This window comes from Vigna umbellata, chromosome 8, assembly GCF_029865625.1.
Source record: "Vigna umbellata cultivar VRB3 chromosome 8, Vumbellata_1.0, whole genome shotgun sequence".
In the NCBI taxonomy this organism is placed as follows: domain Eukaryota; kingdom Viridiplantae; phylum Streptophyta; class Magnoliopsida; order Fabales; family Fabaceae; genus Vigna; species Vigna umbellata.
In genome coordinates this window covers 13,563,663-13,578,159 of record NC_142172.1, presented here as the reverse complement: position 1 = coordinate 13,578,159, position 14,497 = coordinate 13,563,663, and the positions used below count along the sequence as shown (strand labels likewise).

General features: G+C 31.2%; 1 pseudogene; it reads right to left on the bottom strand.

Moving 5' to 3' along the window:
• Nucleotides 1-7,060: 7,060 nt before the first annotated feature.
• On the bottom strand, nt 7,061-9,012 carry LOC148194045 (F-box protein At2g32560-like; annotated as a pseudogene).
• Nucleotides 9,013-14,497: the final 5,485 nt, after the last annotated feature.

Here is a 14,497-nt window from a genome sequence, read left to right as displayed (position 1 = left end):
AAAAAAAAAGTTTATAAGTGTGAAAGTAATTTGCTCTAAATAATTCTATGGCGTGCCGTTTTGGTTAAACTTTGAAAATGACCGCCATTTTAATTTATCGACGAAAATAATGTTTGATAGAATGGTATCGTGAAAATGAAAGGTTCATACATTAAAAAAAGCTTGCTACAAGACAATTAAGAATAAAGGAAATGCTATGTTATGTATATATCAAACAATTTAAAGTTTCTAGGAATTTTTGTTCACATTATAAAATATATTTCGAATAAGTTGCAAAATGATGCCTTATAAATCATTTTCAACATTGAAGAGGTTTAGCATTCAACATGTGTACGAGTTAGAGCAAAATTCAAATTTTACAAAAGAAAAAGATAATCTTTTTTTCGAAATATAATTCTTGAATACAACTTTTTATGTTATAATAAACTGTAATTTTGTATTAGGCTTAACAGCCTCTTTTGTCCCAGTTTCGTTAGATAATGTCAATTCAGTTTCTCTTTTTAAAAGTGTTTGAAATGGATCCTCGCATTTAAAATTTTGAGTCAAATTAGTCCCTTCCGTTAAATATAACCAAACGGAGTTAATGGGGTGGTGATTTGGCAGCAGTTAGTGGTTATGTGTCATAATTTACTTGTGCATGCTGACGTGTTAGATTAACTTTGACTCAGATGAACGTGGCCAATTAGACCTTGTCAAGTGTCAGAACCTTTCCCACCAAAAATTAGGGTTTCAGATTGGGAAAAAGGAAGCTCTTGCGCCGTGATTGCTCCAAGACGAAGAAAGATGGTTGTTGGTGGTGTGTGGAGGAAAACTCGCGATTTGGCCATGGAGGTTTTGAATAGCTTCACGCGATTAGGGTTTATCGCGACTTTGGGGTTGATTTCTGAATATGGTTTCCTATAGGTTGAAGAAGAAACTCGCGCAAGGAGATTGCGAGTTTGCGAGCTCTCTGTTGATGATAGTGGAGGATTCCTGAGGCGGTGGTCATGGAAGCGTGACATGGATGAGAAGACGCTCGCGGTTGCTTAAGGGTTTCTACGTTCTCTGAATTTCTAGATTCGTGATTAAGAAGATGAATGCTGGAGCGAATCTTGCAGAGTTGCTATCCATGCCCTTTCATGATGAATTTGTTCAGCTCTTTGACCCTCCATTCCCTTAGCCGAACGGTTCTTCATCTCCATTCCCCGACCGTCCGACTCCTTCACTCCTATTCCCCTACCGTTCGGACCCCATTCCCTTATCGTTTGGTACTTCTGGGATTTTTTTTTTGTTTTCAGGTATCAGGATTGGTTAACAAGAAGGTGGAGGCTCGCAACTTTGATGGTGATTATGGAGCATCACGATTTGGGGTTGAAGATGAAGGCTGGTGCTGTTTCGTGGTTTAGTATTGCAGGGTTAGGTTGCTGTAAGGGAGGCATTGTTGGGTAGCGTTTGGGGTTTCCATGGAGGTTGTAAAACTCATGAAAAATATTTATAATAGTAAATTTTAGCATTTTATTAGTAATAATAATGTTAATGGATAGAAAAATTTAAATTTTTGGATATAAAATTATAGTAATTCTAGAAAGAGAGGTTCAAATTTTTGATAACTTATTTAGGATTTTTTTAGAAAAGTGAATAGTGAATAGTGAATAGTAAAAAGTAAATAGTGAATAGTAAAAAGTGAATAGAAAAAAAAAATAAATAAAAAAAAAATGAATAGTGCCAAAGTGATAAGTAAGCCACGTTGGTGCAAAGAGGTTAAGATAGAATTTGAATTAAAATAATATTTTTAATAAAATAAGGAATAATAAATAAAAAAAAAACAAATAGTGCCAAAAATTTGGCCTATAGATAGAAATCAGAGGAATGGAGTTTTTGCACCAAGAAGTAGAGAGAATTATGAGAAAAGAAGAAATTAGGAAGTTTTTGGAGTAGGAAGAAATTTTAGAGTAGAGGTTCTGAAGAGTTTTCGGGGAAACAAATTCGGAGCAAGAGAAGTCTGGAATAGAGGTAGGGGAGCTAACCTTTCTAAGCTTTTATATTGTGATTTAGTATTGTTTTATTACTATTCATGTCTTGAAATTCTGTGTAAATACTGTTAATGCTTATTATTTATTTATATTGAATTTCTGTGTTAATATTATATGATGTTATTTTGAATCTGTAAATAAGAAATTTGTTAAAACTAGTTGAGTAATACTTTGGCTAAGGAAAGACTTGGTACTTAAGTTGTCCATTGTGACGCACCTCTCTTTCCTGGAAGTCTACTCGACAAGCTTTTAACTTAAATCTTGTTGAACAGATTATGTACTGTTAAACTATTGTGCAATATATCTTGTTGGAATGAATTCATGTTATTGTGGTAGATACGAAATTATGAATTTTAATTGCGTTGATTGTAATTTATTATATTGGATTTGAATTTATGCGTCTGAACATGATATGAGTATTATGGGGAGATTTGATAATGGTATAATATGATTTGAGGAATGTGAGCATCGTATGAGTCTCATGGAGAGATTATGTAATGATGTGGTAATTGTGTATATGTTGATGTTGAGGGTACTGTAGTTGGAGGTTATCCTGATACTCTAATAATCATCTAGTCTCAAGCAGAGGAGGATGAATTATGTGGTGAGAGGGGCAGGAAGTCCTGGTCTATATGCCGGTTTTGGACATAGTGAGAGGACTGAGAATGGCATCACAAGTGGGGAACCTCCCGTTGAAATGCTCATCAACATATCGTCGGGGATAAGTGTTTATTGGGTATTGGGTGTCTATTGAGTACTGTGGAAGGAGTGTATATCGAGTGTATCAAAGTAATGGATGAGTATCTATGATGTGATTGTTGTATGATGGTATGAGTATGTTTGACATAATTATCATATGAGGTTTGTTGAGTGCATCAAAGTAATTATGCATGTTTTATAAATGATTAGTCGCATGTTAGCTCACTCTACTTGTTTGTGTTTGTATTTGGGTATGTGCAGTGATCGTATAATTCATTATACGAGAGCAGATGAAGGAATGTCGTCTGACTCAGTGCCAAGGAAGGGAGGGATAGAAGAACTCAAGATATAGTTTTATAGTTGAAATCTGAGCCTAAAACATGTATAGACATATATTAATTAGGAATTTTTTTGTGAGATTACGGGATGTTACTGTAAATGTATTGCTACAATACATAAATTATGAATTTTCAAGTGGGAGAATTTGGGATGTTACAGAGGTTTCTGGTCTGGTGGAAGGTTGCGCGAGAAGATGAACCTATGGTGGCGGCTAGGGTGAAGAGGAACAGGGTTGGTGGTGGCGTTGATGGTGTCCTCACGACAGCTTCACGGTTGCGACGCGGAGGAAAGGTTTGTTGGGCAGTGGTGGCGGCTAGGATTCACGTGGCATCACAAGGGTTTCTGTCTAGGGGGGAAATTAGGGTTTCTATGGAGAAGGCAAAACTGACGTGGCAAGAGGGATTAAATAACACGTCAACACGCACACAACTAAATAATGACACATTACCATTAATTATTGTCAGATCATCACCCATTAACTTCGTCTGATTCTATTTAATGGAAGGGACTACGTTGACACAATATTTACCAACGTAGGACCAACTTGACTCATTTTTTTAACGAGGGACCTTTTTGAGAACAATAAGCAAATATGGGGACAAAATAGGCTATTAAGCCTTTGCATTAATTTAATTTTCGAAGTTATGAGACCAAACACATTTAATCAAAGAATTTAACGAAGTTTGAATATTCTGGAAATAGTGGGAATCCTTTTTACTCAGTAAGACATAGTGATTTACATTACTTAATTTATCTCTAGTGTCATGCTCACATTAGAGAGAATTTTCCATAGTTAGTGGTCATATGTTACTCTAGGAATGGAGATGATTCTCCATAAATAGTGACCACATGTCCTCCTTTTATTGGAGAGGATTTTCACCCTGATCTCTAAGTTAGGTCAAGCGTGTGCTTTTAGGGTTTTATTTTGGAGATATTGTTAGCCTATAAATAGATGTGTCTCCACCCTTGTATTCTCACTTTGATATTAGTAATAAAATGTTGTCAAAATATTAAGCTATTTTATTAGTCTCTAAAGTCAAGATCATCCAATGTGATCTCTTTAGCCACATTCTTTTAGAGTTGACCTAACTTCTTTAAAAACACCATCAAAACACCACCTCGTCACCATTAAAATACCAAAGGCAATGAGTTTTATCTCTTATCTCCATAGCTTCCGCTCCTTCATCATTGTCATAGTATCTCTTCATGTTTTGGTCCAATCTTATTTGAGGATTTCACATTTAAAATCAAAATTACACATTTATTCTCATCTTTATTTATTCACCTTAATGGCCATATGCATGATAATAATGAAAATAGAAGGTTAATTTCATAACATGGACTAAATAAAGTTTAAAAAACTCTTGCAAAAGCTCAATAAAACAAATAGCTATTAGTAGAGAGTCTAAAAGGCTACCAATAAAAACATTTTAATAAAATCATTTTTACTAAGAAGTTAAATAAAAAAAATAGTCTACTCATATAATAACTCATTTATACATATTTATTCAAACTAAATTATGTTTAGTACTCTTTTAAGAAATTTGTTATAATATAACAAATATATTATTAAGTGAGTTTTGGATAACTTTTTTAATGTTATGTTAAAAACCCAAGTATTTTCTTTAAGGTTTAATAGCCAATTTAGTCCTCACTTTGGTTGAAAAATCTCAATTTAGTCACTCGTTATAAAAGTGTTTTGAATTAGTCCTAACTTTTAAAATAGTGGGTCAGATTGGTCCTTTCTGTTAAATATAAGTTAACAAAATTAATGGATGATGATGTGACACAACTTAAAGCTAACGAGGGACCAATCTAACACATCATCTTTAAGCTGTGTCACATCATCATCGATTAATTTCGTTAACTTATATTTAACGAAAGGGACGAATCTGACCCACTATTTTAAAAGTTAGGACTAATGTAAAACACTTTTATAACGAAGGACTAAATTGAGATTTTTCAACCAAAGTGGGGACTAAATTGGCTATTAAACCTTTCTTTAATATTAGGTTTCTTCTACCTTTCACGAATATTCTTTCATATTCACTCCTAACTCAAATACATACAATAATAAATTAAATTTTAGTTAAGTTTCAAAAACGAAATAATGAATTAAGTTTAAGTTATTTTAAAAATAATTTACTCATATGTAACTTTTTTTAATATATTTCATTCTATATATCTCTTTCCAACACATGTACATAAAGACATTTTAAATGAGTACGAGAGAATGAGATTTTTCGGTGATAATCCTTGAAATGAAAATTACAAAATAAAATTGCATCTAGAGATTAAAACCTAATTATAAATACCTCTTATAAAATAATTATACCATTATTAATAATAAACATGGACAAACTACTTTATTATCACATATAATAATATATAGTGTTAGAATTAGATTTAGAGTTATTTGTTAGAATAGATAGTTATTTATTAGAGTATTGATAAACTGTTTATTGAACTATTTAAGTTGTTGTATGAAAACTTTCAGACAGGTTTTTGTAGACAAAATTATAAACATTGTATTAAAAAAGAAATTCAATTTTAACGATAATTATTATAAAATATGTCGTTATAAACTATTTCATTATTTTTATTTATTTTGAGAGTTTAAAATGACGGTTATGACCAAAATCGACGTTATAAACAATTTCATTATTTTTCTGACAACGATGTTAACACCGTTCTTATTTAAATAGAATTATCATTGTATTTTTTTTATCACATTTAACAACGACTAAATGTAACTTTCGTTGTTTTAGCGACGATTTTTAGTGACAGTCAGTTCAACGTCAATTTCAGAATCATAATCGAAACGTATTTTCATTTATGTGGATTTGTTTTTCTACAATAGTGTGGTTCTAAAATAAAAAAATATTTCATAATATTTTATCGTTAAAAAATATTATTAAAGGTATTAATAAGTTAATGAATTAATTTATTAATCATATATTAACGAATGTTATGATCTTTTGTTAAATAAAAAAATATTATTAATTAACTTAAAAGGTTTAATTTTGTTAATATATTTTATTTAAGTGAAATATTATTATACTTTTTACTAGCACAAAAATATATTTAATATACAAAATTTGAGAATTTGTAAATTGATTAGACGAGACTTAATCAATTAAGTGAACCAAGTAGATATTTTTTTTTATATGATTTAAAAAAATCTAGTAACTTTATGTTATAAAATATAAATCTAATGTTATAAGTAGGATCTGTATTTTTAGTTAACTTTATGTTGCTTGTTTATTATTGATTTTGGACGTCAAAAGGTTTAATTCTTTTTATACAAACAAAAATTATTATTCAATTATATAAATAAAAGAGCTTTTCAAACATTATTAAATTTAATGTATTTAGTTACTTGAAATTTATGTATTTATAGAAAAAGAAATTGGACATCCCAAAATATTTGTTGAACATGAAAATGATAGTTTTGTTTTTGATGGAAAGCTTGAGTTTATAGGTTTTAAACAGAAATAATAAAGGTGAAAAGTGAGTCTCCTTTGGAAATACAAGAGAAAGAGTTTGTTAAACTGATGTTCCTATTTTATAGATTATACGTTGCAGTGTTTGTTCAGCAAAAGTCAGCCATTTGAGTCACAAGAGCTCTGCAATGTAAATATAACTAATCAGAGTCTCTACAAAACCATAAACCAAACAAAACAGACCAAACTCTTATCAATGTCATACTAAGATTCACTTCATAGTCTACCGCCTTTGGACATGTCCTATTATTGGAGGCCCCGCTGGAGACCAATGTAACACGTGTATCATCTGATTCAAAAACCAAAATCAGTTGAAAATAAAAAATGACATTTTATAACGTATAAAAATATATATCATGTAGTTATTAAAGACTTAATTCAAGAAGTTATAACAAGTATGAGCATTGTATAACTTATCAAAAATTTACGTCATGAACATAAAAAAAATACTTTTTTCTGAAAAAATAATAACAAAAAAAATACTTTTTTTTTCAATAATTTCTGAAATTAAAATAAGAAGTATTCACACTGATTATCGTGATAAATCTCAACTACTTTAATAAACCTTGGACGAACATTCACCTTAAAATTTATAGAAAATAATATAACTATTTAAAAAGTTATATCCAAGAGAATTATTAAATAGTTAAAATATAATTATAATAAGTTAATTATGTATGTAAGTACCTGAAATTGAAGTAAGAGGTTGTTCCATTTTTGAATGTCACGGTGGTCCTGGAGCTTTCTGATTCCTTCACAGTAGCCACCTATGCCATCTCTTTGGTCTTCCTTCTTATTTCTGAATAACTTGATTCGTCTCAAATTTGATACTTTTGGAAAATGCCTGAATTCCACTATCAATGTATCTATCACACAACCATTAATAATAATCATGTTATCTCTTTCATCACAAAATCTATATATTTTTATAACATGGAATCATCTTACCACTCTTTTCACACTCACAACAATCTTCGTTGCATGACTCCAAGTGCCCAATAACACCGTAAAACCAATCTGCAAATACTTTGATAATTACTTTTTCCACTCTTAAATATAACAAACAAATACTTCTTTAATTACTTTAATTATATTTCGTATTATTTCTTTACCGTAAGGAGATTGTGCATTTGGTCTCAATTGAATCTCAATATGATCCTCTGGTTTCAAGTTTTGTAAAGAGTGAAAGACATGCAGAAGATAAGGAGAAGTTTGAACTGAGGGAGCTCTCACCAAATCCCATTCAATGTTCTTCCCTATAAGTTTCCAACTTTCATTTTGATACCTAACATAACATAATTCATATCCACTTAAATCCTTCACAAAACAATCCTCTTTTATATTCCATATATCTGTAAAAACAATTCATAATGCATTAAATTCACTTACTCAACTTTTTTAAATTTTTACTAAAATCTTTTCCTCTATTCAATTCAAACAAAAATATATGTTCTGATAATATACATGCTATTATTTCGTCTTATTTTTAATTAATGTTTTTAAGTTTGAGAAACTAAAATAATATACTTTTTTCAGTTTATTAAAAGATCCAAAACTCATTTTTGTCTCAAAAATTAGAAACCCAAAGGGAAAATTAGTGTTCATGCATGCATATTTCAAAGAACATTTTGCACATACCTTGCTTGAAAAGTATTAGATTGTGAGTCATAGTTGACCAGGGCATTGTGAATCATCATTCCCTGCAAATACATAATATTCATTATATATAATATAATATAAAAAAATTAGAAAATTTAGACATAAAATCTAGTTAGTTTTTACTTTGTAAACCTGAGCACAGGAAACCAAAACCTACCATTTCTAGATAGAAATACAGACACATAATGAAGTTATGCAAAATAAAAAATTTGTTTGTCACATGATAAATATTTTACCTGTCGTTTATTGAAAAACATTTTACTGATAAAATATAAAAATTTAATTTTAATTTGAGAACAAAAAAATACATATATAACTTTATAAAGAAATATTAGAATATTATTATTTAGACCTGGTTTTTTACCTTGTAGACCTGAGCAGGAAACCAAAAGGTACCAGTGTGTAGAGAAAAATACAAAGACATCATGAAGTTGTTTGATTTTGTAGCACTGAGGAACTTGCAATCTTCTAAGTATGAACAAAGACAAAAGTTGGGCCAATCACCAATAAAAGAACCCATTGAACCAGTTTGATTGTTCTTCATCAAAACTCCATCTTTGGCAATTTCAATGTGCCATTTCCATTCCTTGTAAACAGCATCAGAAATCAGTCTCCCCCATTTCTCTTTTATGTGATTTTCCCAAAATCTATCACTTTGGCATTTTCTCTTCAACAAAACACATACCTTTGACATTGTCAAAAGATCTTTTGGAGAAAGGCATGTCAGAATAATCCAAGATGGATTGAGGCAAATCCAAGAGGGAGATGGGAGGAGGATCTACTTCACTGTTCATCTCCATGTTTAAGATTATTATTAGGCTAATAAGATTTTCTATGACATTAATAATAGGCAAAGATATTATTATTATTATACATACAAGCATAGTCTCTTCAAAATTCAAAGAAGTATAAGTATATATAATATCCAAAAGAGTGATGGTGTAATTTTTTAAGACAATAATAGAATATTTAGATAGAATTTTGAAAAACTTAATTAAGAAAAAATCACGAGTGTGAAAAGTAATTTACTTTAAATAATTGTATGGCGTGCCGGTTTGGTTAACCTTTTTGAAATGACTGGCATTTTTATCTATTTAGGAAAATAAATGTTTAAAATATATAGAATGGTATATCGTGGAACTGAAAGGTTTATATATTAGAGAAGATTGCTACAAGACAAGACCATTAGGAATAAAAGAAATTGTTATGTTATGTATATATCAAACAATGAAAAGTTTATTAGAATTTTTATTTTTACACTATAGAAAGATATATATCTTAGAGAACGATGCCTTGTAAAATCAATGTCAACATTCAAGAGAGGTTTAGCTAAGTTGATGGTCGAGTTAGAACAAAATTTAAAATTTTATAAAAATAATCTAGGAGAAGTTTTTTAGAAAAATAATTCTTGAATATAACTTTTTTTATGTGATAATAAATTGTATCTTTCTATTAATTTAGCTTTTCAAGTTATGGACCAAACACATTTAGTGAAAGAGTTTAATACAATTCAAATCTTGTTGACAATAATGAGGAAATCATGTATACTAAAGATAGGGTTAACAAACTATAACATATTCAATAATAATAAAAAAGATGAGTTATTTTGACTCATCAATTTGGCTATATGATTTATTTTTCATCTATATGGATTTGAACCAGAAAAACTAAAACAATCAAAAAGTTTCTCATAAAAAAAATTTATAGGACCAAAATATCTAGGAAACACGTTGATTAAGGTCAATGTATAAGATTTTTTTTAGAAAAAAAAGAGCTCATTTTAGATACAATAAATTACAACATATTAAATTATTAATCTATCACATGATTAAATTACAACATATTAATTGTCATAATATTATAAAATTACAACATATTAAACTATATATTTATCATTGAATAGATTATAAACAGGTTTAAATTTTATTTATTTTTATTCTTATTAGTTAAATTTAGTATTATTGTTAAAATAGGTTGTAAAATGAAAGTGAAAAAAAAAAAAGTGGATGTGAAAGAATAATAATGTCAAACTGATCTTTTCTTGGCTTTTATAAAAACTTACTATATCTTATTATTATTTAACTTTTTGGTGAAGTTTATTTATTCAATTTCACATTATAATTTTTGTTTAATTAGAATGTAACAGCAACTTCAAACTTTGGTTACAAATTCTCTGCTTTCTTGTATATTGTGGTTGAAGAGATCCTCAATGCTTAATTCTGCCTAGTACCAGCTTTTCTGTCTTTATCTGTTACACACAAACAAATAAACACGGTTATCTTTCTATGTATAATGTGCCTTCATATATATGAACAAATAAGGGTGCTCATATCTTCACACCACAAAACGATAAAATTAATTTAAAATCTTAATATATATTATTATATTATTAAAAAGAATCTTGAATTAATGTATTTTTAAGAAAAGTGTGAAACAATTTTTTTTCCAACAAATAAACAAACTTTACGTCAATTATTTGTGCTCCTTTTGATTAATTCTGCGCGTTAAAAAAATATCACAATTTTATATCATATTATATTTATTTAAATAAAATTAAATATATGAGCAGTAAAATAAAATATCTTATCATTTATTATAAATAATAGTAATTATTTTATAACAAATAAAATGTGTTATCCTAGAAGAAAAGAAAATATTTATTATAAATAAAGGCGTAATTATATTTGTAGTAATCTAAACTCACCTTAATCCTGACTCTAACTTAAGAGGAGATTTTGGGGGTTAAAACTTAATTTCAGCCCTACTTAAGAGACTTTTTAAAATGAGGCTTTTTCAAGAGTGGATTAGGAATGACCCATGGGTTATGGGTCAAATTGACAACTCTAATTATTATTAAGATACTATAGCCTATAATACATAATTTTGGATAAAACTGTCATATATATAATTAAAATGTTTTATAAAAAAATCATAATAGGCTACTAACAATAGTCATTCATGATTATAGACTATGGTTTTTTTCATTCAAGAATATTTTATTACAATCTTTTTTAAAAAAATATTTTGTTTTAACTCCTACACTCCATTAAGAAACTTGAAAAATTAAATTAAGATTCAATAACAAAAAATAAATCAATATGAATTGAAAAACCTAGGAGCATAGTGACAAAACACTAAAATAACAAACTGTGAACAAAGATAATAAAGAAAAAGTCTTCAAACGAATCTGAACAAAGAACAAAAAAGATATTTAAGCATGATCATGGCGAACCTACAAACCAAAGACAACAAGAGACAAAAATAGAGACAAGGAAGAAAAACTTGAACGCACCTTAGAGAAAGACAATGCGTAAGCAAAATGAGAGAGAATACCCTATTTAAGGGTTTGCAGTGGGAGGAAAAAGTGGTATGCACAAGCCAAGTAAAAATGTTGAATCCCCTACACTAGTAAAAAATCTGATTTCTAATTCGCTATATAGGTTTCGGTTTTATCAAAACCGAAGTATATAAATATGCGGTGGCACGTTTGTAATAATAATGAATGTTTATGTCTCGGTTCTAGGACACCCGGAACAGAAAAAGTCTTTTAACTCGGTTATAAAAGAAACCGAAGCATAAAAATCTTTTAGGAAACGCCTATTGCCTCGGTTGAGAAAAAACCGAGTCATAAAATCATGTCAAATCTACTTTTTTGAATCACTATTGCCTCGGGTGGTTGGGAGCTGGTGTCAAAAGGTTATAGGCATCGGGTGGGCTAATAACCGAGGTACTATAACTTCAGAAACTTTCACTTACCCTCTTCATTCTCTTCTTCGCAGCCTCGCGATCTTCTGCTTCCTCTGCCGTTCTCCTTCTTCTTTCTTCCGTTCTCCTTCTTCTTCCTTGTGCAAGAGCCATTCTTCATCTTCCTTGAGGCCATTGGTGCTTCATCTTCCTTGCGGGTCATTTCCATTGTCGCGCGGGCCATTTTCGCCACCTCGCGGGCCATTGTTGCCGCCTCTGCCTCGTCGCTGCTACCAACATCTTCGTCGGTCGTGCAATCGCCTTCGCCTCCGCCTCACTCGTAGCACCTCTGCCTCTGTCGTCGCGCCTCTGCCATCGCGCCTCTGTCGTTGCGCCTCTACCGTCGCTGTTGCCTCTGCCGGAAATAGGGTTTCATCCGCCGCTCCAAATCGCGACCTCTGCGTCGCGGGTTCCTCCACCACTTCCACGGCTCGCCTTGCCACCGTCACTGCTTCCTCTGCCTCTGCCTCCGACATTGCTCCAGATCGCGAAGCCCAAATCGCGAAGCCCAAATCGCGAAGCCCTAAATCAGCGTTCAACCTCGCGCGAGTTCTTCTCCTCCGCCTCGGCCACCATCGGCGTTTGTCCCGCAACGGCGAGTGGGTCGCCTCCGCCTCGGCCACCATCGCTCGTTTCTCCCCAACGGCGACTGGGACGCCTCCGCCTCCGGTACCGTCACGATCTGGAGCACGCGAAACGATCTTCAGTCGCGACGGCCTCCGCGAAACTTCTGTTTTGTTGATGATGTTTTTTGTTGATGTTGTATACTGGACTATGAAGCTTCTCTGTTGTTCATTGTTGTTTTTGCTGTGAACTCCGAAATGTTCATTGTTGTTTTTGCTACTTCTGTTTTGTTGATGATGTTTTTTTTGATGTTGTATACTGGACTATGAAGCTTCTCTGTTGTTCATTGTTGTTTTTGCTGTGAACTCCGAAATGTTTATTGTTGTTTTTGCTGTGAACTCCGAAATGGCTGGACGGCTGAGGACGGCTGAGCACGGACGGCTGAGCACGGTTGAGGACGGCTGAAAAAAAAAATACGTTACTGCCTCGGTTACCTGAAAACCGAGGCATAATTCTATTCTTTTTGACTCGACCAATAACCGAGGCATAAAACTTACTATTTTTTATCTCGTTTGTATACGCCTCGGTTGTAGAACCGGGGCCTGTAAAGAAAAGGAACCGGTGCCATTAGCAGTTACTGTACTAGTGCTAATTGCATCACTTTGAATGAACTTGCGAGCAAATGAATTTCTTCACAACGTCATTCCAAATGAACATCAAAACATTACAAACAAAAAATGGAAGGAAGAATTCTCATTTGGATTATTCATAAAAAATTCTCCTTCAAGAATGACTCCCTTTTATATTGGTATATTTCCTTTCGAATGTTCAGAGTGACAAAGGTCAATCCACAGACTCACTAGAAAAAGTGCAGGATGGATTGAGTATTTTAATTACTAACTCGCTTAGGCTCACGCAACATAATCAACAACACGTGTGGACCAATATCGCGTTGGTCCAAATTTAGCTCGCATTGACTTAAATTCCTAAAATCTAGTAGCACCAACAAACACTTTATGTGTGTTTTTCCTAAACAACTTGCATATTCACTTTTCTTCTTCATTCCATCCAAAAGTAGTTCAGTCATTCGTGTCTAATATATCTAAAAACAAATTTCTCATTCGCATTTCAACCATGTTCAAAGTCATTTCGATTTTATACTTAAAAATTATAAATTATAAAATTATAAATATGACTTAAGACATGAACTTATGGAAAATATTACTTTTAAAATTTTAATTAAATAAAAATAAAGTTTAGAAAACTTTTATTCGGCCTAATGACAAACTCGAGAATCAAATGGGAAAATAAAAAAAATATTAGTATGCATTTGTTATGAGACGAAACAACGAGCTCTTTCCTTACTAAATGCAAAGCGCACCGACCCACATTGTGATTCTTGTTGAATGTAATATATTGTTGGAGGTTGTTTATCAAGCCTCATACCATGTTAGATTTTTTTAAAGAAGATTTATTAAATAGAAATGACACAATTGTGACATGAGTGAAACTCACCTAAGAAAATTAACACAATTTTCAACCAAAAACCTTAATTATAATAGGAATTTTTTTCTTTTTTATAACAATTTTAATACGCTTAAAAAAGTCTTTGGAGAACATTTTTACAAAAGGGTTTAAAGTGTTACAAGTGCAATTTATATTGTAGATGTTTCAGAATAGATAATTCAAATAAAAAATTTATTCTGGTAATTTAGTATTTCGAAGTTTCGGAAACTTATGTGCCAAAATTGTTTCCATTAGTTCTCGAAATATCCATACCAGTTCTTTTTTTTCTTTTGTTTTTTTTTCAAAAGTGCATTCCAAAATTACTTTGTATACTCCTTTGCACCTCCCATAAAATAAACAAAAATAATTGTTACTTGTTTGCACCTCCCATAATATAAAGAAAAATAAATGTACAATAGATAAATTGTGGAGTGCATGAAGCAAAAGACAAGATAATATTATACATAGGAC